Raw genomic sequence first — 26,216 nt, 5'->3', positions numbered from 1 at the left:
CATGTGGCTCACGAGCCGCAGTTTGCCGACCACTGGTATAGAGCAACAAGTCCATAGGTAGGGTGGCTCTAGCGTCCATAGCTCAACAGTAGTGCTAAATACTCAGATCCAAAATATGAGATATGAAATGTTAGCTACTAGTAAAATATAAAATAAGCAAAGGAGAAATTGAAGCAAAATGTTAGCATTTATTTATCTTTGAGGCAAGTGCATCAGTATCTTTTGTCTGGACTTTTTTGTATGTTTGGATTGTTTACAATTATATCTATATTTTGTAGTGCTATAAAGAAATAGTTACAAGGAAATGTAAGGGGGGCATGTAGAAAAATATCTTCTAATAGAGAAGACAAGCATTTATTCTTTAACGTGAGAAAATATTGTGAGTATTTCTCACGTGTCAGTCACATTGTTGACAATAAGGGGGCATAATGAACAAGACAATGATTCCTGTTTGCATGGAGCATATGTACTACTGGGCAAAGATCTGTAATAAACAAATCAAGAAGGAAGGACCAGGTGGTGAGAGTGCTATGCTAGCAATGAAACAGAAGTCTGCTAGAGAGTGGCTGAGGGAGGTACTTCAGTTTGTGGAATCAGGGCAGGCCTCTCTGGAAAGGTGACATTTACACTGAGACCTGAAGTAAAGTACCATGGGAGCCAGGAAAGGGTGTTCCAGGCAGAGGGAACAGCTCATGCAAAGGCTCTGAGCTGCAAATGAGCTGAGTGCGTGTAAGGAACACAAAGAGGCCAGTGTAGCTGGCACGCAAGTATATAAACAACGCCTTAAACATGAGGCAAATGAAAGGGGCCAGGAGAAAATGGGTTGATCAAGTGAATTCATTTCAATGCCACAGGACTTTGGGGCATCGGGAAATCCTTTGAGAATCTAGTCAAAAGCTATGGGCCATAGAAAAATAAACGCATACTGATTTTTGCTTGCAATTTGAGGATATGTGTGGACCCTCTGAGCCTACCCAGAAATGGCCTAATTCCAGCATGTGAGCTGAAGGCATGTTATTCCCAGTCTGGGAGAGGGCAGCAAGGACACTAGTCATTCCTACCAAGCGCAGGACTCCTCTATAGGTAATATTTGCACTAGAGCTCCTACTGTACCAGTCTGGCATCTCTGACCCAATCCTCCTTTGTGACCCCTTGCTTCTCACAGTGCCAGACCTGCATGGAGAGCAGTCTGAAGGCGCTTGCTGCCTACTCTTGCCCTCTCTCCCATTCATCTTTCACAGACTTTAGCACCAATAATTAGGTCTTGCACTTCTAACTCCGCCTGGTGTCTGCTTCTTAAAGGAACCACCCAACACAATTGGTACCAGGAATGATAAAAAAAAAGAAGCGGTAATAAGAAGGGGTTTGGGTTTTGGATCACTCACACACAGCTGGGAAGGAAGACACCTTCCCAAATGGTATTTGGAGTACAGATAATTCCTGTCACAAGGTGGCAACTCAATGGATCAAAACTTCACAGGTGGCTACTTAAAAGAATATCCTGGTGGAGGGGAATGCCTTGCTTGGTGTGATGATTCAGGCCTTTGAACATCATGGAGAAACAACACACTTAAGGACAATGAAATAGCTGGGTTCTAAGTTGAATTGCTGCCCTACTGAGGGATAATAAGAAATTAAGGACAATTAATAGACTTAAAAACCAAGTGTGAAAGCCAGGGGGTTTCTTTGGTTGCTCCTGCAGTAGAAGCATGGACACAGTGGAGGAGCAAACTCAGATTCTGATATTTATAGTTACCAGGCTTCAAAGAGTGTTGAATACCCAATCAAGGCAGGTCTACTATGTTAAAACCAGTGCCTTGGCTGGAAAAAGTTTAACTCCTGAACATGAGACCGAGTCATCTGGATTGATGCCCCCAAATATTGTGGTTCCATTGACTTCCCTGAATCTTCCCTGCAGAGATGGCTCACTTGTCCCTGTTAAGAACTAGAACTGGCTCCCATGGGAAGATACAGCATGGACCTCTCCACTTAAAGAGAGCAAGTGTCCTCCTCAAGACTTCCTCCCAAATCTGTCCTGGCTGCAGGCCAGTAACCAGAGTTAAATCCCAGCCTAATCCCAGTTTAGGAAGTGCTGGGTCTGATCAGAAAAGAAAGAAGCAATCCCCAATGAAGCTGCAAGAATTCGCTAGCATGTTCCAGCAGGAGGAATTGGATTTTGAGCGTGCTTGATCAAGGAGTACAGGACATAAGAATGGATCAGCAAGAGTTCATTTACTTGGGAGTATTCTTTAGGGACATGGGCTATACACCCTAGCAAGAAACCTAGGGTATGTGCAAGTTTGCTTTTAGGTAACTCTGAGAAACCTGGAGAAAGCAATAGCCCATCCCAACCCAAGTGGTAATGCCCGAGATGCCACAGACATGGTGGGGTTAAATGGCTCAGGGAAGTAGGCATGCTGGTTTGGATGGATATATTATGTAAGGGCAGAAGATCCATCAGAGATTTTCTTCCATGGAAGGACACAGAGAACACACTGTTCATCAAGGCCATGAGGAATAGGCTGACCACTAAGCCATTCAGTGGTGGCTTTCCTACAGGCTAGGGTTGACTGTAGGAGATAAGTCACAGGACATGGTCTACTAATAGCCCAGGGAATGATGAGGACTTGAAGAAATAGAGTCCAGGTGATGGTATTTAACTACCATAAAAGGTGGGCCCTACAATTACCCTCAAAACCAGCTGACTTGAAGGGACATCCCAGGGGGCTTAACCTGAAAGGAGTTGTGAAGATGGTTAGTAGAACACATTCTCCTTAGGGAGAAAACAGATAGGTAGACAAGCAGGGTTGCTGCTTAATATAATCAATCAAAAAGAGCAAGAATGATGAGCAGGACGCTGAGGGTGGTAACCCCAATAGTAAGTCATGAACCTTGCTTAATTCCTAGACCTGAGCCAGTTTTCATACCAAGAACTTGTTGGCTACAGAGACGAATGGAAGAACAGCAACATCACAAGTATATAATATAATGATTCCTTTGAAATTTCCCTAAAAAGACACACAAAGACATGCATCTTTCATCACTGCCACCAAGAATGAAATATGATGTCTGTCAGGACTCCCTGGGTTGGGTTCTGGAGACAGAACTTACTCAGATGACTGTGGACTGAGGAGAGAGAAACACCATCCATTCTGAGGATTACTGGACACAAATGGCATCGATACCTAGAAACCTGAAATGGCATCATGCCCACCTGTTAGAGGCATATGAGAGCAAGTTAATAAAATGAGTCCTGGCCAAATGCCAAGTTACAATGGGTCCAGTGAGGCCATGGACCCACCTAGTGATCATTTTTTTCTGTTCTCCAAATATATAATTGGGATTGACATACTCAGTTGTTGAACTCCTGCATGAGATCCTTGGCCCATCATAATAGAAAGGCCGAATAAACGCCACTGAAACCGCCTTACCCTTCCCAAGGTAGTGAATCAAAAACCATATCTCATTCCTGGGGAATGGTGGAGATTAATGCCACCCTTAAGAATCTTTATGATGCAGTGGTGATGGCCTTTTTCATATCTCCATATTTCAATTTAGTTCACCAATCAGGTCCCTGCAGAAACCAGATGGATACTGGTAAAATGGCAGAAGACAATCACATACTCAATCAAGAAGTAGTTCCAATATGGCTGTCATGTCATTCATGGTATCTTTGCTAGAGCAGCTTAAACATCCCAATCAGAGAAGAGACTCATGTGGAATGGACAATAATTTACAGTACTGTCCTAGGTCTCTGTTAATTCTCCTGCCCTCACAAAAGGAAATCTGGACCATCTGGACATCCTGCAGAATATCACATCGAGTCATTACATCAGTGACAGAGCAGGGACAGTAAGAGCTGCTAGCACACTGGAGGCCTTGAGAAAGCATCTCATTTCAGACGGTGGGAGATAAACCCGATGAAGACTCAGAGGCAGAGCACATTGCTAATGTTTTCAGGGGCCCAGAGATCAGGGGCATGCTGAGAAATACTGTCCAAAGTGAAAGACATACTGCTGCATTTTTCATCACTTCCACCAAGAATGAAATATGTCTGTCAGGCCTCCCTGGGTTGGGTTCTGGAGACAGCACAGTCAACACCTAGCAATACTATTCCAGCCCATATGCCAGGAAATCTGAAAGGTAGCCAGCTTTGCACGGGGCCTGGAACAAGAAAGGGATCTACAGTCAGTCCAGGCCCTGGTACAAATAGCTCTGCCATGGAAGTGACGGCTATCTGGCTGTGACATCTGTCACCCCATTGATCACCAGGGTTGAATTTGGCTGATCTGGCTGGCTAGGCAGGTGTCCCCCTCTTTCCTCGCCGATCCATGTGCATCCCTCCCAAAGCTGCATGGTCAGTCAAAGGGGACACCATTCTGCCCAGAGGAGAGTATTGGTCTTCGGTCAAGAGTAGCTGCACTCCCCTGCTAGAACCTCCAAACGAGCTCTCAAATAGCCCTGCCACTTGAAGCATATGACCCACCAGGCCATCTGTTGTTGGAGATGTCAGTGGTGGGAAAGGATGAAGTAAGGACCTTATAGCAAGCTCCAGTGGGAGAATCACAACATAGACCTCTGGGATTCTAGACCAAGGCCATGTCATCTACAGTATTTGCTTTTGAAGAACATATCCTAGAGTGTTAATGGGCCCTCGTGGACATGGGATATTTGATTCTGTGGTATCAAATGACCATTAATATATAATTGCCCATCATGAGCTGAGTTCTATCAGACCCTCCAAATCATAAAGTTACCCAAGACCATAGCAGGCCATCCTAAGATGACACTGGTACATCCAGAATGGATCCCAAGCAGGACCAGAGGGCACAATCAGGCTTCATGAGTAGGAACCCCAGACTCCCATGCCATCCTCCATGGCTGCCCAGTGCCCCTCTCTCCACTTGCACCTACATCCAGCCATTGTGAGGGGCGTTTACCAATACAACAAGCTGAAGGAGAAAAATCCCACATGGAACATCTCGGAGTGTGAGCTCAAATGGAAGTGGATGGTGGGTGCATCAGAGAGCAGACTTGAATGATGGAGCTAAGGAAAGTTTTTCCAATGGGTAGAGCTCTGAGTGGTGCACCAAGTCATCTGCTTTGTGTGGAAGGAAAAGTAGCCTGAAGTGAGAACATATGTAACTCATGGACGGTGGTCAATGGCCTCACCAGCTGATCAGGAGTCTGAAATGAAAAGGACTAAATGAGTGGAGACAAGGAGGCCTAAAGTATAGGCATGTGGCTGGGCATATGGCAGCGGGCCCTACGTATGACCAAAAAATGTGATCATGGTAGACAAGAAAGCATCTACCAAGGAAAAGTCACTTAAGTAGACAGTAGAAATGACTCAGCTGGGTGACATTAGCCAGTATTGCCACCAGCTACCCAAACTGACATGAGGGGCACATGAACAGAATGGCCATGCTAGCAGAAATAGAGGTCACTTGACACAACAGCCCGGACTGCTGCATACTGAGCCAACCAACGACCACCACCGCCAAATAACCTGTGGGCAACAAGGCCCAATCCTGAGCCCCTGATATGGCTCTATTCTGACCCAGTAGGACTGGGCCAGGGACCTGAGATTTTATATTTCTAACAAAAACCCAAATAATGCTAATGATGCCAATGATACTATGTATTATAGTTTGAGGAATAAGAACTTAAAGGAGCAGAAGTTACCTCCTCTAAGGTCATAGGCTGGACTATTGATAGTGGGGAATGTTCTTTCTGTAGACTCTCTAGGACAGTCAGGAAGGTTTTGAGCAAGGACCACTTTTCCCCTTAAGCAGCAGCAGCAGAGAAATGCTGGCCCTTGAGAGCTGGCACCAACGATTTAGCCTGACTTGATCCCTGGGAACGCTTTTTGGGAATGAAGGGGTTACTCTTTACTAAGGAACCTGAGGTAAGCAACAAGATGAACTGTGCTGCATCTTGAGGGATTTAGGTCTTATAACCAAGTCTTCTCTTTCCTCTGCATTGCTGGCTTGACCTGAGGCCTCAAACTTTCCATCTTGAGTTTCCATGAGCTGCAACAGAATCGTAACCAGGAGAAGTGTGCTACTCTCCAAAGGAGTTAGAGGTTGGGAGGGATCTGGCAGGCACCCCCCTCCCCATAAATCCAAGCCTATGCAACGCTATTCCAGCTTCCCTTGGGCTCTGTAAACCTATGTTAGTCCTTCTCCTTCACGTTGGGCCTCCCGGGGCCTCCGGTCAACCATAAGTCAGGCTGGATCAGGGCCACATTCTCACCGGGCTGCTCATGCACGTCCCTCTGGTGGACTGGGCAAATTTACCTGTGATTTGGCATTGGGCCCCTTTTTTCTTATCATATTTCATTGGAAAATCTGATCTCATTTAAGGTTTGTGTTTCCACTTGTGTTTCTGGGCAGGTGACCAGTGGAATGCAGGCAGGGAAATGTAAACAGTTAATGAAATCTAACAGGGTCCACCCTTTCAGGGATATTCCATGCCTCCAACAAGTCCTGTCTCTCATATTTCCTCCACGGCGCTCTTCCTCCTGGCTATGGCCTGGGTCTGTTCTCCATCACCATGGTGAGCGCCTCAGGGAAACACAGGTGTCTGCAGTCATTAGAAATTCAAATCCACCTGCTGCACCATGTGCAAGAAGAAGGGCAACTGGGGGTCAGCCGGGATGTGATGGGTGAGGGGTGGCTGTCTGGCCCTGAGCCCAGCGGGATTCATAAATCATGCTGGTTTCCAGAGGCAAGGAGCTCTAATGGGAGGCAGGTGAGAGGCCCACCTGCAGCCAGGAGGCTGGATGCTATTACACAGTGGCCCCAGGAGGCCTTGAAGGCGGGCGTCTGTGGTTCCTTACACCCTGGAAGCAATTTATGGCCCACGCCTGCTCTTTCTCTCTGTGTGTCTCTGTACATCTCCCCCTCCTCTGCTCCGACCGTCTCCACTCCCATTTTCTCTGCTTCTTTCTTTTTTTTAATATATTTTATTGATTTTTTACAGAGAGGAAGGGAGAGGAATAGAGAGTTAGAAACATCGATGAGAGAGAAACATCGATCAGCTGCCTCCTGCACACCCCTTGGATGTGCCCACAACCCAGGTACATGCCCTTGACAGGAATCGAACCCGGGACCCTTCAGTCGCAGGCCGACGCTCCATCCACTGAGCCAAACCGGTGAGGGCTGCTTTTTCTTTTTCTTTTGTTTTCCTTTTCTCTCCTCTCCCCCGCTCCTTACGTGCAGTGAAGTAAGGTTTAAGAACCTAAGTATGAGGTCAGACGGGCACATTAGTTGTCCTGGGAAAGGGGAGTTTTCAGCACATGGCTGAAGCACATCAGGCCATTTGAAACCCAGGAATCCTGCCTGGAGGGGGCAAATGGGTCAGGGGCCTCCAGTTAAAATAGAAAGCGGTCCCATTTTGTCACTGTCCTCTGCTTCCACTCCTTTTCCACTTCAGCATCTGCTCACATTTTTTGTCACCATGGACTTCTCCTCCCCAGTGAGGAGACATTTGGGGTATGCTGGCATTATTTTTGTCCCTCTAGTCACAGGTCATGTGCAACCCACCCAACCTATAGGCTGCTTGCCTCTTAGCATCAACCCACCCTTCCAAGTCTCAGTGGTCTTAAGGAAATATAAGATATACATAAGTTCCCCAAACTCCCTAGGTACCAAAGACAGCGACGCTAGAACTCAGTTCCGTCTTAGCTGCCTGCCCTGGAAAACTTGCCTTTCTCCCTGGGTTCTGCTTCCTTTCAGCAGAGTGAAAGGTTGGACTCTGATCTCTAAGGTTTCTCTCACCTCTAACTTCAGTGGTTTATTCCATATGAATCTGAATTTCTCAGGTCTCCCTGGTCTATAGCCCCAAACAGGTCACCGATTATAGCCATGTCCACACATCACTGGCTTTTGTCCATAGCATCCTAGAGGACATGGGTGCCCCATGAGATCTCAGCCTCTGGTGTCCCTAGTGTCCCCTGGAGATGTCTCCCAGCTGCTCACAAACCATTCAGTGACCAGAGACACAATGCATCCAGTTGCAGCTGCTGGGTTTCTCTCTTCTCCCACCCCACTCACCCGCGGTTCCTGCATGAAAGCCCCTGAGAGCACAATGTGGCCTTGAAGCTGCTACTGATACTAGTTCACCGGCAAAGTCCATACTAGGGTGCTGCCTGCCACTCCTACAGCTGCTGGGCCTCCACGTGCCAGCAGGTCCTGGTCCACCTGAAGTGAGGTGATGGTCCTCTCCCCCACTCACAGTCCTACCAGGTCACCCTGACCTCCAAAAGGGCCCGCTTGTGCCCCAAGGGTCACAGAGTCCACTGTACAAATAGGTCCTCAATCTTTCCCTCAGAAGCCTCCTTATTACGGACCCAGACGCAATCCATGTCTGACTTCATGGGGTCCTCCCCACCCTTTTCCTCCCAGAGGGTGAGGGAGCCTCCCGCAAATCACTTCCTGGTGCCCCCCCCCTTTTCTACAGACATGTTTGAATTCCATTTTCGGCTGAGACATGCCTCCTGCCCCCCAACATACACACATACACGTACATATATATGCTTCTGTGATTTCCATCACCCTAGCAAATAGGATAAATCAAAGAAGTGCGGAGTGTGTGTGTGTGTGTGTGTGTGTGTGCGTGCGTGTGTGTGTGTGTCTCCTCAATCTTGGGTAAAAAGAGAGAATTATCTTCCCCAACTCTTCCCCCAACGCATTCTAGAAGCAGGACTTGATCTCCAATGAAAACCTGTGACAAAAAGAGCAACTGGTGACTTCTCAAACTCCGTACGTGGTGACAAATAAGAATCAAAGTGACAAGGGAATAAAATGGCATACTGTAAAGAAAGTAGTTTCTTGTGGTTAATGGAGGGACCTGGGAGCAAGAATATAGGCCAGATGCTCAGTCGGGAAAATCAGCATAGGCCTATTTTAAGAACTAATGAAAAGAGCCTTGTAAAAGGACAAGGTAGAATAACAGCTATTTTTCTCCCCCTAGGAATGGGAATTAAAAAGTGGTTACAAAGAGTGGAAACCCAGGATTCCGAGTAAAGAAACCTGGAATCTAGGCCTGACTTTATCATCTCTGCTCCCTCCTGACAACCCAGAGAGGACAGGTCAGACCATATGCTCCTTTGTATACATATTAATAATTAATTAATTGATGACTCAATTATTTTCAATACAGACTTAGTTTAGAGAATCAGGAGGACATGTTGGTAGAGTTGAGCATTAAAGCATAAAGAGGATAAGACACTGGAATGTTACATTAGTGATCCAGGTGATGTGACATGAGTAATACATTGGTGTTCCAGGCGATGAGACATTAGAGTGTGACATTAGTGTTCTAGGTGATGAGACATTAGAGTGTGACATTAGTGTAATAGGTGATGAGATATGAGTGTTATAGGTGGAGGGAGCAGCACTTTCCAAGGCAAGCTGGGAGGAAACATGGTCTGTGTGAGGAACTGAAAAAAGACCAGTGCAAACTGGAGCTCAGAGAGCAAGGAAGCTGGTGAGGAAGGTAGGTCCCTGGGACCATGTTAAGGACTTCTGTACTTAGTCTTTTATAAAATACCAGAGGCCCAGTGCATGAAAAATTCGTGCACTCGGGGCGGGGAGGGTCTCTCAGTCTGGCCTGTGCCCTCTCAGACTCCAGGACCCCTCGGGGGATGTCCACCTGCTGGCTTAGGCCCACTCTCCGGGCGATCGGGCCTAAGCTGGCACTCAGACATCCCTCTGGAAGCCTGGGAGCCCTCGGGGGATATCCAACTGCGGCTTAGGTCACTCCCTCTGGGGAGTGGGCCTAAGCCGCAGTCGGACATCCTTAGCGCTGTTGAGGAGGCAGGAGAGGCTCCCGCCACCACTGCTGCACTCACAACCATCAGCCCAGCTTGTGGGAGCGCACTGACCACCAGAGGGCAGCTCCAGCATTGAGTGTCTGCCCCCTGGTGGTCAGTGTACATCATAGCAACCAGTCGTTCCCGGTTGTTCTGCCATTAGGGTTAATTTGCATATTTCCCTTTTATTATATAGGACTAGAGGCCCAGTGCACACTATTCATGCATGGGTAGGTAGGGTCCCTAGGCCTGGCTGGCGATCAGGGTCAATCTGTGGGGCGACCAGCAGGGTGATTGGTGTCCCCACTTGCACCCGCCTTGGCTGGCCTGGCACCAAACGGTCGCCAACCCCGCCCCAAGCCACCGCCAGTAGGGGCCTGTGGGCTGGGGTCAGCTCCTGCATTGAGCATCTACCCCCTGGTGGTCAGTGCACACCATAGCGACCGGTCGTTCCACCAGTTGTTCTGCTGGTCAGTCAATTTGCATATTAAGGTTTTATTATATAAGATATACTGATTTCAGAAAGGAAGGGAGAGGGAGAGAAAAATAGAAACATCAATGATGAGAGAGAATCATTGATCAGCTGCCTCCTGCATGCCCCCTAACTGGAATCAATCCTGCAACCTGGGCACATGCCCTGACAGAAATTTGAACTTGACCTCCTGGTTCATAGGTTGATGATCAACCATTGAGCCACACTGGCCGGCTTAAGTCTTGTGAAGTAGCCAGTCTTAAGTGGAAGCCAGTTTCTAAGACAGTGTCCAATAATCTACACCTCCTGACAGTTTTGTCCATGCACAGTCCCCACCTCTGAAAGTATACCTGAGTTATCTGTGTGACCAATAGCACATGGGAGAAGTGATGGTCCATCACTTTTGCAATCCTATATAATAAAAGGGTAATATGCAAATTGACCCTAATGGCGGAACTACCAGGATGACCGGTTGCTATGATGCGCACTGACCACCAGGGGGCAGACGCTCAATGCAGGAGCTGCTCCCTGGTGGTCAGTGCGCTCCCACAGGGGGAGCTCCACTTAGCCACAAGCCGGGCTGACGGCTGAGAGCCAAGTGGGCTGCGAGCGAAGCAGCAGTGGTGGGAGCCTCTCCCGCCTCCTCAGCAGCACTAAGGATGTCTACCTGAAGCTTAGGCCCGTGCTACCTGGGGGGAGCGGGCCTAAGCCACAGCAGAATATCCCCTGAGGGCTCCTAGGCTGCTAGAGCAGTGGTTCTCAACCTCTGGCCCTTTAAATACAGTTCCTCATACTGTGACCCAACCATAAAATTATTTTTGTTGCTACTTCATAACTGTAATGTTGCTACTGTTATGAATCATAATGTAAATATATGAAATGCAGGATGGTCTTAGGCGACCCCTGTGAAAGGGTCATTCGACTGCCAAAGGGGTCGCGACCCACAGGTTGAGAACTGCTGTGCTAGAGGGATATCTGATTGCCAGCTTAGGCCTGTTCCCCCGGGGAACAGGCCTAAGCTGGCAGGTGGACATCCCCCGAGGGGTCCTGAACTGTGAGAGGATGCAGGCCAGGCTGAGGGACCCTCCCCCCTCCCAAGTGCATGACTTTTTGTGCATTGGGTCTCTAGTTAGGTTATAAAAGACACTGCTATTTCCTTCTGCACTTTCTTGGATCACTCACTCTGGGGAAAAACATATCAGGAGCAGCCTGCCCTGTGGAGAGTCTCACTTGGCAAGGAACTGAGGCCTCTCACCCACAGCCCTGTCCATGATCTCACAAGAAGATTTTCCAGCCCAACCAAACCTTAGGTTGACTGCAGCCCTGGTTGACACTTCAGGGTCAAGAGAGACCCTGAGCCAGTCCATACACCCAAGCCACTCCCAGATTCCTAAACTTCAGAAAATGTGAGGCAATATGTTTGTTGTTGTCAGATGCTACATTTTGGGGTAATCTGTTATGTGGCAATGGATAACTAATACATATGAATAGCAGTAGAGTTAGAGTTGCTAATTGTGTGACTTTGAACAAGTCACTGAACCTCTCTGAACATCAATCTCTTTTTCTACCTATAAAATGGCGGGAGTGGACATGAGTAATAGAATGTTAACACAGGAAAAGATTTAGAGATAATCTAAGTAAGCCATGACCCCCTGAAGACAGGCCAGTGGCCATAGACGAGAACACTGAATGACACAGGTCAGTAGCAGATGGGAGAGGGGTAATGTAAGAAGAGCCGACCATTTATTGACTACTTACCCTATGCCAGGCATCGTGCATGCATTATTATCTCATGTACTCCTCCCATCTGAGTTAGGCACTAGGTTAAACCCATTTTGCAGAAGACAAAATGAAACACAGAGACATTAATTCAACAGTAATCCCATCCTTCCATGCTTCAGAAAGCTGTGAAAAATTGGGGTCTAGAAATAATGGCTTAAAAAGGCAAAGCAAAAATCACCTGTTCCTCTGCCCTCACCTTGATTACTCTCCACATCACCCCCATCAGCATCCTCTAGAAAATTATCCCAGCCAGGCAATCCTCTCAAAATGGTCCTACCTACCTCCTGGGCACAAATTTCAAATTTTCAACTCCACTTTACTTAGGAGTCCTGGGGTAGGGACCATCAATGCTGGTGGGATTTGGTGTCCATGGTGTAGGCCAAACAGCAGCCACCCAGATGTCTTCCACATCATTCATTTCCCGACACAGCCCTGAAAATACAGCCACTGAGAGTTTCCCCAGACTCAGTGGAATTTGGGGGTCTTTGTTCCCGCTTCTGGAAACACATCAACCTGCCAATTCTGGTGAAGGGGTCTACGACAATGCTCTTGGCTTTCACCATTGTTTCTGACACAAGCACTAGTAACTCTTTTCTTAGTTTTTAAATCTCATTCTTCAGAGAAGATAAATTAACTATACAAGTATGTCATGAAAACCGACTTGGCAAGCATGGTCTGCTGGAGAGGAGCAGGGATTGCTTTATTTTCCATGATCTCAGTGTAAAATAAATAGATTTATCTTAGATGTTCATGTAAGGTCATCAGGAGCACAGTGATTTAAACCGTGGCCCTTGGCTGACTCGAGTCCAGAGCATGATCTAATCAGGCCTGGAATTCTCCAAGAAAAAAGGGAAGGAAAAAAAACAGCTGGCCTGGAAATGTGGGTTTCAACGTTATCTCAGCACAAGGAAGTTTTCCCTTTCTGCTCAAGCCTCCTGGGAACCCTGCAAAGCCAGCCTGATGCGCAACATTTTTTAAAGTTTCTTTGTTCTGTTAACAGTGAGTGAGGTTAAGTCTGAGCAGACCTGGCCCTCTCCCTCAGCCCTCTCCTAACAGGCGCAGACCTTCCTCAGCGTGATGGCTTTGCTCGGGAATGCTGGTAGCTGAGCAACCTTGCACAAAGCATTTAACCCCCTTGAGCCCCCGTTTCCTCATCTGTGTAGCTGCGATCAGAACCCACAGTTCTGATTGGCCATTCCATGTCACCTATCATTCTGTCAGCTCTCTCAACTTCTGGGAGGTAATATTGCTTTTGTGAAAATTAAATGAGATGACGGATGTGAAGTGATTAACATGTTGCCAGGCACATCCCATCCCAGTCATTTGATAGAGAAGCAGTACAGTGATCGAGGGTGTGAGTGCCAGAGTTGAAGATGCTGCATCTGAGACTTGGCTCCATCACTTACCAGCTCTGGGCAGGTTACTTGGCCTCTCCGTGCCACAGTTTTCTCATCTGTAGAGTGGGCTAGTAATGATGCGGACCCGCTGCCTCACAGGGTTGTCATGAGGATGCTGCAATGAGATAACGCTTAGAATAGTGCCCAGGACATAACAAATAGTAAGTAAATGTTAGTTATGACTACGATGACTTTGGAATAATGAAAATAACAATCACAGCTATGCTTACTAATATTATCTCCCAGAAGTATTTAGGGTTCTTTGGTTATTAAGCAAACAAATCACCTCTGGTTAACTTGTAAAGAAATTTTTAAAAATGTATTGGATGGCTCTAAGAGAGTTGGCAGAATCAAAGTTACATGGAACGGCCAAGCTTTGGAAGGAACCAGGAAGCAGGAGTCAGGAGCGGCCCCAGGTAAGTCACAGGAACTGACGATAGTACCTTTGAGGGGTTGCGCTGAGAAGGAATTAGCTCCACTACCTTAGAGTCTCCCTCCAAAGAAGGGTGTGCACTTTGACATCCCAACCAAGACCAAATCCAATGGGCGTGGTAATTAGCCAAAGGAGACCTAGATATCACCAAGAGCAGGGGCTGGGATACTGGGCAAGCGAAACTACTGATGCCAGCTACAATTATGACCGCATTTCTACCAATATCAATATTAATAATAATAATAATTACGGTGGCTACTGCTAATATCATTAGTCATTCAGGAAAGGGCAAAACCAATCAAAATGACAGTCTGTGAATATCTAGACCTGAACTTCATGAACACTGCGATTCCTAGCTAATCAGAGTAGCCACTGGACTAGAACCATTTTCATTCCCTTTTGGGAAAAAAAATTAAGTTTTTCCCAAAATACTTTTATCTTTTGGAAAAATTATAACTTCCCCATGATAAAAGGAAGACTATCATTTCTGACCTGCTTTTTAAATGTATAACACTGTACCAACCACTTGGCATATTTTATCTCACTAACTGTATTGCCAGGCTCACCATCGTTTATTTAACCACCGTTAAATAAAGTTTAATGGAAACAATAAAGATAAATGTTGAAGTCATCATTTTTATCACTGTTAATAATTAATACCTTTAAACAGTGAATTGGCCATTCAGTTCTCCAGGACACACCACGAAAGCCACGTAGCTACTCACCCTGGAAAATGCTACCTGGAGTTGCCAGTGTGAGAAGCAGTTCAATCACCAATCGATGCCTGCAGTTCATAAGTTCTGCCCCCATCATGTATCTGTGGTAAAACAGGAGAAACAGATGCTCATGGGGACAACTCATGTTTGTTGAATTATGAAGTGATTCAACGCTCAGGACATCCAGGTGCTGTGACAGCACTTAAACATGCTTGGGGGTAATGCACTACTTCTTAAAATAGTCTGACTTCCAGAAACTGCACTGCTGTTGGACTCTCTAGCTTAATCCATTCAGGGATCAGCTTTGAAAGCAATGTTTGTGTTCTGTCTTAATGGCGAGCCCACGGCTATGGAAAGGCAACACAGCCTCCTTTGGGTTAGAAATCTCTGGGCGCTGCTGTAAAGACCTGGGCTTCCCCATCAGCGGTCCCATGTTCTCTGAGCCTCTCTCCGAAACTGAGTATCGGCAGTCCTGGAGCCTACCTCTTTGAGTCTCTCTACTCTTTTGAGAGAGCGACACATTATGAAGAGTGTATTGCAAGCTACTTTCCTTGGGGTGGTGATGTGTTTGCACTGACCTTTCTCTCCTCCGTTGACATTTCTGTTGTGCCCAGCAAACATGGCTGCATACCAGGAGTAAGTGGACTGAGTTCTTTGCTGAACTAAGTGTGCCCGGGAGGACTCACACACCCCCGCCCCGCCCTATTCCTTGGCCTCCTTAATCACGCCCAAAGGAAGACAGAGTGGGAGGCACTGAGAATCTACCCATCAGAACAGACCACACAGGCCACAGGGAGGGATGCAGTCATCAGTCATTGAGAGACCAGTGGAACGCACTTTGGAAAGTCTTATTTTATAATGGCATTGGAACCATGTATTAAAGAAGAATTACCCAGAAGAATTCTCTCTCCATCCTCCCTGGGGATGCATGCTTGGCACTAAAGGACTTGCACAGGCCCCAAGTCTTGTCTAAAATACCCTGAGGGCACAGCGAGAGGAAAGGGGGTGAGGCCGTGCACACAAACTTACTCTAGTTAACCATTTTGCGAGAATTGTAATGCTGTGCATTTCTCCCTCATTTAGAACATCTCTTCTCACAGGGGAGTGTTGGAAATCTGATCACCTAACCCACACTAAAGTAGCTGGGCATGAAAAAGAACCGGAGGGGGAGGGCAATGCCTAACTTGAAAGTACAATAGTAAGAAAACAACCGCCAATGCTTCTGGTTGGGCACTAACTATGTGAAAATGCTTGACTTGGCAGGTCCATAACTATCTTAAGAGGCAGGTGCTATTAACTTCCTCATACAGAGGAGCAAGTGGATGAGGCTCAGAGAGGCCACCATTTGTCCAAGGCAAGCCCAGCAAGAGATAAATAAAAATGGCCAAAGCTCACATCCCACCTGGTGTCAGCTTATCTCTGAACCATGATGCTGAGAGAGCTGTGCTCCTGCATCCGACCTACGCCTCAGAATTAGCCATCAGCTTTTACAACTACGGATGGCTGGATTCTTCCCATGACAGACAGATCAGAGGTGGGAACCAGGGGGGATGTTGTTGTTTTTTTAAAGGCCCCGGAAGTTGACTCTACTGAGCAGCTGAGTTGAGAACCACTGAGGCAGGGCACCATGCTACCACTCGACGAGATGAAATCTATGTCTCTTTTCTTCTTTGAGTCTAAGCAAGACCTTTCAGCAACCCGAACTCCCTCACTGCACCTCTGCCTCCTGAGCGAGGAGAAGTGCCAGGCCAGAGAAACCAGACCAGGCTCCCTGGCCAAGAAGCCAACAGATACACCTCTGTGTCTGCCCCAGGGAGGTAAAGGGAAGATGCGAGGAGAGTCAGAAGGAAAACTAAAGGGTATAGAAAGAATGTGTGTGATTGGTCGGGAGGCCATGGGATGTTGGGAGGAAAGAGTAGCTGCAAGGTGGGGAAGGGGGAAGACTGGTTCTTGGAAGGGGGAGGTTTGGGAGGGCACTGGTGGGGGAGCCAGGAAAACTGGGCTCTCACTACCTCGAGGGCCTCAGAGGTCCCAGGTATTCCAGGTAGCTTCACTGGGGGTGGAAGGAGAAGGGCTTTCCTCCTAACAAGCAAGGTTAGACTTGGGTTTTTAGGTTTCCTTAAATAACCCCACCTCTAGACAGCCTTTTAGTGGAACTCCCTGCCAGAAACTCTGTCCTACCCCTCATTCCCTTCTCCACTGGGCCAAAGGGACCCTTCTCAACTTCAAAACAGGTTAAACCTTGGTTAAATTTCTTCCAGGCCTCCCAATGCCCCCAGAATAAAGGCCAAATGCATGAATATAGCTTAAAAATTTTTTAATTCCCTGTAGGGTCTTTTGTTTACCACCCTTTCTGTTTTTCAAACAAGTTGGCCTTGATTTGCTCCAAGCCTTGCACACACTGTGCCTTCAGCCCGAAACCCTCTTCCCATTCCACGTTTTGCTCACCCTTCTGGCCTCAGGTTAGATATCGTTTGCAAGCATGTCAAACTCGCGGCTGGCGGAAGTGTCTGCACTGAAGCCTGCAGCCTATCCAGGAGCTTATAATATCCTCCAAACAGCCCCATTCCACAGCCTGAGCTCACTGGTGACTCCTCACCAGAGGGCGTCAGCCTGCCTGGAACCTTGTCTCCTCTGGACTTCCAACGGGGACCACATCTGTCACTCACCTGAGAAGCGACTGATGGATGCTCTCTCTCACTCTATGTTTCTCTCTCTCTCTCTCTCTCTCTCTCTCTCTCTCTCTCTCTCTCTCTCTCTCTCTCCCCCCCCCCCCCCAGCCCCACTTCCTTTCACTCTAAAAAAATCAATAAACATATCCTCAGGTGAGGAGTTTTTAAAAAGTCCACTGAACTTTGGATAAGCACCTTGAGACCTTGGAAATGTCACAACTCTGAACCTCAGTGTCTTCATCTGTCCAGTGGAACAGACAGATCATTGCCTCTCTGATCCTCAGCCATTTGCTCCTCTGGCCCCTAGGACTGTTGTGATGAGGAAGAGTCATCAGACTGGCACTGACAAAACACATAGCAAGTTCCCGGGGGCTCAGAATACACACGGGCAGTCTGTGTAGTGCACACAGGTGCCCAGGTTAGGGGACAAGCAGAGCCCAGAATCCAGCCTGGCTTCTATGGCCAAGCCACGTGTCCATAGCTGTGGTCACGCAAAGGAAGCATCTTTCAGTAATGTATACGAATGCACTCTAAAAGCGGTCCTGGCAGGGCCTAGCACCAGGTCTCAGTGAACATTAATTGGATCTTCCAGTCTCTGTTATCCACACACAGAGAAACAAAAACTGTGGTTGCTGAAATCATCCGAATATGCTTCCCCAGAGGAGAGGGGGTGGCAATATAACATGGTACTAAAAATAACAGCTTCGTAGTTAGGGGTGAAGCCCCAGTTCCGCCACTAACTACGCTGAATGGTCATAAGCAAGATGCATAACCTCTCTGAGTTTTTTATCATCTGTGAAAGGGGAATAATTTGGGAGGATTACCGGTGAGGAGTATAATTACTATCTCCTGAATAACCTCATGATTCAAGTGTTCTGGGACCCAGCTTTATGGGGAAGGAGATCACAGATCACCAGAAGTACTTAAACATTCATCATTGTAATTGGTATTTATTAAAATCCTAATGTGTTTTAGGCTCTGGAGCGCTTACACCATCTACAGAGAATGTTCGGCTTGCCAGACAATGTGCTAAGCACTGCATGCTCATCTATACCCACAACCACCCTAAGAGGGAGACTCTATGATTATCTGCCTGAAAGGAAGTGGTAAACTAGTTAAGAGAGCAATGAATCCATGCTTGCAATCATTAAACACTAAACAAACAGAGACAGAAGACAAATATAAGAATATACCTTGAGTTAGGTGGCGGCTAGAAATAGGATGGGTTGTTATAGGTAACCTAGAGACCCATATCCAGATAGTACAGCGGTCTCCAACCTTTTGGACCTCACGGACCACCAGTGATCTGCAGACCACCGGTTGGCGACCGCTGGTTTAGTATAAATACCTAATGAAATATTATACAGTAGTCAAAAATCATCATTTGCATCTAGGAATAGGGATAGATCTCAAAAACCAGGTTCAAGTGGCAAAAAGGTAAGAAACAGGTTGAGGTTTAGAACATGAAAGAATAGGATAGTATGTGCCAAGTTATGGGGCAATCGCTGTGGAACTTCACTCCTCAGAGAGGGCACCTCAGTCCTGAGAGCATCCATCATAGACACTGAGAGCCAGGGAAAGCCCTGGGTTCACCTGTTCACTCCAGAAGTTTCCACTGACACGTACTGGAAACAATAGTGACTAAAACATGGAGGCCCTGACCCAGATACTTTTAGTAGGAGCATAAATTGCTACAATTTTTGAAGGGTGATTTGGTCGCCCTATTAAAACACAAAATATGCTTCCTATCAAAATGCACGGACCCTCTGGTCAGCCATCACACTTCTAGGAATATTTACATAAGGGCACAGAATATCTGTTAAAGGATTCTTCATTGCAGCACTGTGAGATCAAAAGCCCACATAAACAACTGTCGTCTGAGAAGGGTTAAATAAACTGTGTTACAGCCGCATGGACCACATAAAATGTTACGTAGCTGTTGAAGAAATGTATAAACTATCATCCAAACGCAAAAGCCAAGTGTAGGACTATCGTGAGTAGATAATGTATGTGTGACAGAGTACTAGGAGGGACTTTTTCTATTGCCTTCGAAGTCTGCTAAAGCCCAACGTTGAAAACAGCTAGGTGGCGGGTATCACACATTCTACATAGAAGTTCCAGACACACCCAGACAGGTCTTACTATGCGGTGCTCAAAGAGGCCCTTCACTGTCACCCCCCTCGCCCACCTCCAGGTCATGTAAGAAAAGGTGGTGAGCCATTAGATCTTTGGAATGGGACTCAGTCATGTATCTCCTCCCCTCCCCTTCAAACAGAGAGAGGTGCTCCCCCAGAGAAGCCCTCACAGAATCTGGATTTATCTGCCAGGAGAAACAGTTACATCTCATCCTTCAATGTAATGTGTCCTGGGAACAAGTCCGAAGCCCACCACCAGGTGTTGCTAGCTGAGTACAGCAGAGAGTGTTCTGGGATCATCTAAAAGGTAGCCCTCCAAGTATGAGAAGTATAGACAGGGAGAGAGACACCCTACCTATGGCCTGGAAAAGAGTCAGAGCGGGGAGGCTGCCTGAAGCTACCTGTGATATTTTAAATCAAGCTAAATAAAGATGTTCTATCATCTTACCTTGACAAATATTTTTTTCATCATGACCTGAGAAAATAGGTGATCCTTGCGTTTGCCCCTGAATGCAAAGCATGGTGAGAGTTGGCCCTGCCAAGCCTCCCTTCACTTCCCACCTCTGGGTTCCACCTCACACACACACACACACACACACACACACACACACACACACACAAACACACACACACAAGTTCCATCCACATTCCCGGCAAGCAGCATCCCTTGGCCACTTCTTGGGCCTCGTGAACCTGGAAAAGAAGGTCCTGCAAAGGCCTTGGAAGTACATTTAATACCATTCGGGCAAGGAATTCTGGGATCCCATTACCCAAAATGAGGTCTACAATTGCTGCTTGAGCTCCAGGTGGGAACCTCCTCCTGGATCTGGTGATTTCTCCCCGAGCTGAAGAAATTTAGATCCCAAGGGTGAGCGTGGGGTCCTCTACAGGGTGAGGTCCAGGGCTGACGCCCTTCTTGCCAAATCTGAGGAAAGTGCTGGGCCAAACAAATGATGAGTGGGGCTGAGAGGCTCAGGGGAAGGGCCCTGGTTTGGGAGCAATAAATTCATCAAATGGTAAACAGGAGACTGTTTTTTTTACGGAAGGAGGGTCATGAAGTCTGTGAAGAGCCAAGACTTGGACATGTGCCACAGGGTTACAACAACGGCAGGCAAATACGACTGTCTTTTTCTTCTAACTCCCTCGTCCCCACACTGGAGGAGCCAAAAACCACCAAGGACATCAGGGTGCAAGAAGTTTGAAAGAGCAGATCATATCACCACCACCACCTTTCCTTCCCGACAGCTCAGCATTGAGCCGGATCAGGGGTGGTGGTGAAAGAAACTTTGAATTAGATGAAAGACTAAAGTTTTAATTTATATTGGACTGGTTTTTTTAATATCTGTCAGTGATCAAAAAGCGATGAGGTCATCGGAGATGCCTTCAAAAGATTGAAAGGGGGTATCAATAGAGGACATCTGAAGCAAGCAATTACGGAAAATTGAACCAAGTCTCACCTGCTCAATAATAAATAAACCAAAAAACCAAACCAATTAGCAATACATTTGTATGTATGTATATAGGAATTTATGACTTCATATAGTAGTTGTTTCTTCAGAGGAGTAAGAAGGAGAAAGGGAGGGGTGATTTTAAGTTTTCAAATCATATATCTGAGTTACTTTGATTTAACATATTTTCTGGAAAGGCGTATGAGGTTTTAAAAGACGTATAATTGCTTCTATTTGCCCAAAGAAGCACTTAGCAAATCTCTTAAACCCAGGAGAAAAAAAAAAAATCAAGCCTAACACAAGATCTAACTTGGGGAAAACTTATTTCCCTTCTTAACGTGGCCACAAGGCCAAACTCTATGATTTTCCTAGGGGGAGAAGTTGTTTATTATTTCAACTGTTGCCATAGCAGTCAGTGTTTCCATGTTATCGTCCTTTTCTCCTCAGACATGACTCCACTAATACATGTTCCAGACCTGCAATCCCAGGCATTTCAGACAGAAGGAAACGTACTTGAGCGGCTGAAAAAAATCAACGGGGAAGGCCAGCCCTGCCTTGCGGGCTGAATCCTCGTGTTTTCAACCACTGCACTGCGAGAGGTAGGGGGAAGTGGAGCCTATCTCGGTACCAGCAGGACAAGACCATGAAGAATTTTAACTAGCCCCACAGTCTCCCATCTCCTCCACCCACACATTTGGCCACAGAACTGAGATCTTCTAATAAAAAGCAACTTTAAAAAAGAGAAAATAGAAACTAAAGACCAGTTATTGAGAGCTTGCCCCTGGTTATATTTACATCAACATTATGACATGAAGAATGAGGGCAATTCTTCAGTTCTCACCAAGACATCTGCTGTCTAGTTATCACCGAGTCTTCCAACCTTAGGGGATGGTGGCTCTTTCATTTATCATTTAAATAGAACAATAAGTGCACAGGCAGCCAGGATATATGCTAGTACTCAAATGATGCCAAGGATTCTTTGGGAACCTGTTTCTTCTCGTTACCTCTTACCCTGATTTTGTTTTTCTATTGAATTATTTTTCTCCATTCCATGACTCGCCTCCTTTGATTCTTGTCACCTTTCTGTCCCACTTGCCACACTCTGAACACTCCATCCCTTCTGTCCCCCCAAGTACCACTAACATCGTGTGAAGTTTGTAAGCAACAGAATTATCACATAGCAGGATATAAGAACTGGCTTAAATTTGATTTTCTTTTTGTAAAATTAAATTTACGGGGGTGACATTAATGAATAAGATTATACAATTTTCATCTCATATTTGTATTTGACTGGGACATCCTTGGATGCATAAACTACACAGAAGGACCTGGAGTCAGAGGTGATAGGGAGACCCTCATTCATTCAACAACTTCTGCCGAAGCACCTAATGTGTGCCAAGCATTGTTCTAGATACTGGGATACATCAGTGAACAAAACAAACAGAAACCACACTCCTCATGAATCTATTTTGCCAAGGGGAGGCAAAATAAACACAGCCCTGGGACCCTCCAATATTCAGAGGAAGGCAAAAAGAGAGAAACCAGCAAGGACCTGGGAAGGAGCAACCAGTGAGTAGGAGAAAAACCAAGAAAATGGGGTGTGCCACAAGCCAACTGAAGAAACTGTACCAAGGAGGGGGGAGTGATCAGCTGTGGCAAATGCTGGTGAGAGATCCAGTAAGATGGGAACTGAGCACTGACCACGGATTTAGCAACATGGAGGTCAGTGACCTGACCTTGAACTCAAGCATTATTTTGTAGTGAAGGCAAAAGAGGGCTGGAATAGATGTAAGATATGTATTCTCAGTGGGGGTGATAAATACTCCCAAGGGAGGGGGAAAATATATTCACGGGGAATGAAAATATCTTGCTCTTTGAATGATAAAAGCATAGATAAATATATAGTACATAAACAATTACACAGTACATCTGTGGTATTAAAATGTCATGGGTGACGGGTGGCCATTTAGAAAGAGGCCAGGGCAGCCAGTGTGGCTCAGAGGTTGAGCATCAACCTATGAACCAGGAGGTCATGGTTCGATTCCCAGTCAGGGCACATGCCCAGGTGGTGAGCTCAATCCCCAATAGAGGGCATGCAAGAGGCAGCCAATCAATGATTCTCTCTTTCATCATTGATATTTCTCTCTCTCCCTCTCCCTACCTCTCTGAAATCAATGAAAACATATTTTTTAAAAATAAAAAGAGGCCAAAAAAGTTTACTTAGTGGGACAACAATGGAAAAAGAAAGCTTGGGAAACAGTGGTTTGAAAGTCAAAGTGAGGAAAGGAATTAGAGACAGTGCTGTGTGTGTTTTGCTGCAAAAGGGACCAAAGAAACAGACCAGCAGCTGGTGGACAAAGTGGGGTTAAGAGAAGCATCTCTGAAATATCTGTATATATAAAAGCCTAAGTGACCGAAAGACCAAACGACGAGTCGACTGGTTGCTATGATGTGCACTGACTACTGGGGGGCAGATGCTCAATGCAGGAGCTGCCCTCTGTGGTCAGTGTGCTCCCACAGCCAACCTCCCGCGGTCCCTCGCCCTGGCCGGCTGGCCAACCTCCTGCAGCCCCTCCTCCGGGGCTGTCCTCCCCCCCACATGCCCCCCTTCTGGCCAATCGGCCCTGATTGCTGGCCAGGCTGAGGGACCCCACCTGTACACAAATTCGTGCACAGATTCGTGCACCAGGCCTCTAGTTTAATAATAATATAAATATGATGCTTATTTAGTGCTTACTAGGGACTAAATACTGTTCCCAACCCTTTTCAGATGTTAACTCAACTGAGTTTCCCTCAACAGCTCTACGAGGCAGGGACATCACTGTTCTGCTTCTGTAGCTGGGAGCACAGAGTACAGAGAGGTTAAGGAACTCTCCTGCCCAAGATCAAGCAGCCAGGAAGCATTGGGCCTGAAGTTTAAATAAACAAAGGCAGCTTGGCTCCTGAATCAACATTTCAGATTTATCCTATATCCTTTATATTGTTGGGCTTTGTTCTCTATGTTTCCTACACAACAGCATATATAATCATACATTGTCAAAAATTACTATGTGTCATTTCTCCCCTAAAATCTGCCAGTCACCCACTGCCTGGGGGTATTCCTCTAGGCAGCGGTTCTCAACCTGTGGGTCGCGACCCCTTTGGTGGTCGAAAGACCCTTTCACAGGGGTCGCCTAAGACCATCCTGCATATCAGATATTTACATTACGATTCATAACAGTAGCAACATTACAGTTATGAAGTAGCAACGAAAATAATTTTATGGTTGGGTCACAACATGAGGAACTGTATTTAAAGGGCCAGAAGGTTGAGAACCACTGCCTAGAGGACTTCCCGTTGCCTTCATCTTTGGGCCCTTCTCCTTAAGGAGATCTTCATTTGCCGGAGTCCAACCCCAGCAGGTCCAGGGGTCCCCAAAGGTGTGGACGGAGTCGGCGAAGAAGGAATGACACGGAGACAGCGTTCAGTTGATCAGCAGCCTAGCCAGGATCTCCAGCCAGGATCTCCAGCCAAGTTCTGGTCTGGATCTCCAGAGAGGTTCTGCTTCAGATCTCCAGCCAGGTTCTGTGTCCATGTTCTCTCGCTAGGTTCTCCAGCCAGGTTCAGTCCAGGTTCTCCAGCCAGGTTCAGTCACCAGGTTCTAGTCAGGTTCTCTTGCCCATTTCTGTAGTCAGGTTCAGTCCAGGATCTTTTGCCATGTTCTCTCCAGCGAAGTTCTTCTGTCTCTAGTTCTGTGTAGGTTCTGTGCCTAGGTTCTGTCTCTCTTGGTTCCGTATTCTAAGTTCTGTCTCTTGCTGTCTTATTACATCTGTATTTATACCAGTTGATTCAATCCTACCAATCTCTATTACAAAGGTTAGGGCGTTTCTTATCTCCATTCCAGGGAGTAAAGATTATGTAGCTTAAGCATGATTGTTCGTAGTTAAAGTGATTAATTACCCACCTGGCACTTAGTTAAGAGGTTTTATTCCCTCCCTAACTTCAGGGGAAAATCCCTACCTGGGGAAACAACCTTTCTCAGAGACCTTGGTTAAAACACATAGTGCCAAGAAGGTGAGCAAACATATTAAGAACAGTATGCCATATATGCCAGGTCCCTTGAAACAGCAAGCATGGACCGGCTCCCGGCATTCATTCTGCTCCAGAGATCAGCTTCCCAACCCTATTTCTTATAACTCTAGAGCAATTTACTTAGCCTCGCCCATCCAAATTCTAAGTTCAGTGTGGGGAGGGGGTGTCACACCTTTCTCAAGCCAAAGGCTAATCAGGATGATTTCCTGTGAAATAGCTCCTCCCCTGGGATGCAGAAATGCAGCCAACCATTCTCTTTGTTGTCATTTTCCCACTACACAAGAGTCTAGACCACCCCTCCCCTCCCAGGAGCATTTCCTTCCACAGAATAGCTTTATGAACACAACCCAAGAGCAGTTTGGGGGAAAAGTCAAGTAAAAAAGTAATCCTTTGCCTTAATTAGATGAATTTTTCAGGGAAAACTATATTCAAAGACTAAATTATTTGTATAATTGTCTTAATTCTTCACTTAATTTAACAGCTTTATACCAGGTCAGAATGGTTTAATTCTGGGAAATGAGCCCTAACCACAGTTATATGTATCTGTCCATGACAAATTATTTTAATTAGGGCTCAATTTGGGAGCCAGAACATTTTTTTTCTAATGTACAAGGGCCAAATGATTCATGAAAAAACAAATGCTTTTCTGGAGTGGCCTGTCTCTAAGCTCTTTAGGGAGTGTGCTATGAACGAACCCACGGCCATCCCCCGTCTTGCTTTCTGGTCATCTGGTCCATGAAAGCACGTCCCGTTAGTCTCTCCCATAAACTTCTGCAACAACCTTTGGCACAACCCTACCCTAGTCCAAGAGAGCTCCAGCAAGATTCAACCCTGTGCTTAGGCACCCCAATACCCACAAAATATTGTGGTCAATACTTTTCGAATGTGTCTATGAATGTAAGTTAGAGATGTTGGTGGCAATAATGGCACAGGAATGTTGACAGCAATTGGATCTCAGTTCAGCAACCTTGGTACTTGAGTTCTGGCTAAGAAAGAATTCAGAGCCAAGACTCAAATGCAAGCAAAAATTTATTTATTAGTAGAAAGTCACAAAGGTAGAAGGAGAAGAAAAAATAAGTTTAGATAAACAAACTTATTACAAGCATGTTACAAGCAGTAGAAAAAATGGATTCAGGAAACAAGTTACAACAGAAGGGCCCTTGGAGCTTAGGAAAAAGAGAGAAAGGTAAAGGTAATGCACCTCGGGGGAAGAAAATGTGGAAGGGAAAGGCATGGGGGAGTGGAGATAGATAGATGATTGATGATAGATAGA

At 46.3% G+C, this 26,216-nt stretch overlaps 1 protein-coding gene across 5 annotated transcripts in view; it reads right to left on the bottom strand.

Moving 5' to 3' along the window:
- The window catches only part of PAMR1 (peptidase domain containing associated with muscle regeneration 1), a 142,524-nt gene that overhangs the window by 71,315 nt on the left and 44,993 nt on the right, over nucleotides 1-26,216 (bottom strand). The window contains exons 2-4 of one of the 5 annotated variants that reach the window (XM_036326181.1): nucleotides 14,562-14,718; nucleotides 13,478-13,583; nucleotides 12,353-12,503 (exon numbers count right to left, since the gene is read on the bottom strand). The gene's annotated coding sequence lies outside the window, so the exon portion shown is untranslated. The remainder of the gene's footprint in view (nucleotides 1-12,352; nucleotides 12,504-13,477; nucleotides 13,584-14,561; nucleotides 14,719-26,216) is intronic. The other 4 variants (XM_036326183.1, XM_036326179.1, XM_036326180.1 and 1 more) reach the window with 4 other exon arrangements.

The sequence above is a fragment of the Myotis myotis genome, unplaced genomic scaffold, assembly GCF_014108235.1.
Source record: "Myotis myotis isolate mMyoMyo1 unplaced genomic scaffold, mMyoMyo1.p scaffold_m19_p_10, whole genome shotgun sequence".
Lineage (NCBI taxonomy): Eukaryota > Metazoa > Chordata > Mammalia > Chiroptera > Vespertilionidae > Myotis > Myotis myotis.
The sequence above is the reverse complement of the archived record's forward strand: the minus strand, read 5'-3'. Positions and strand labels throughout refer to the sequence as shown.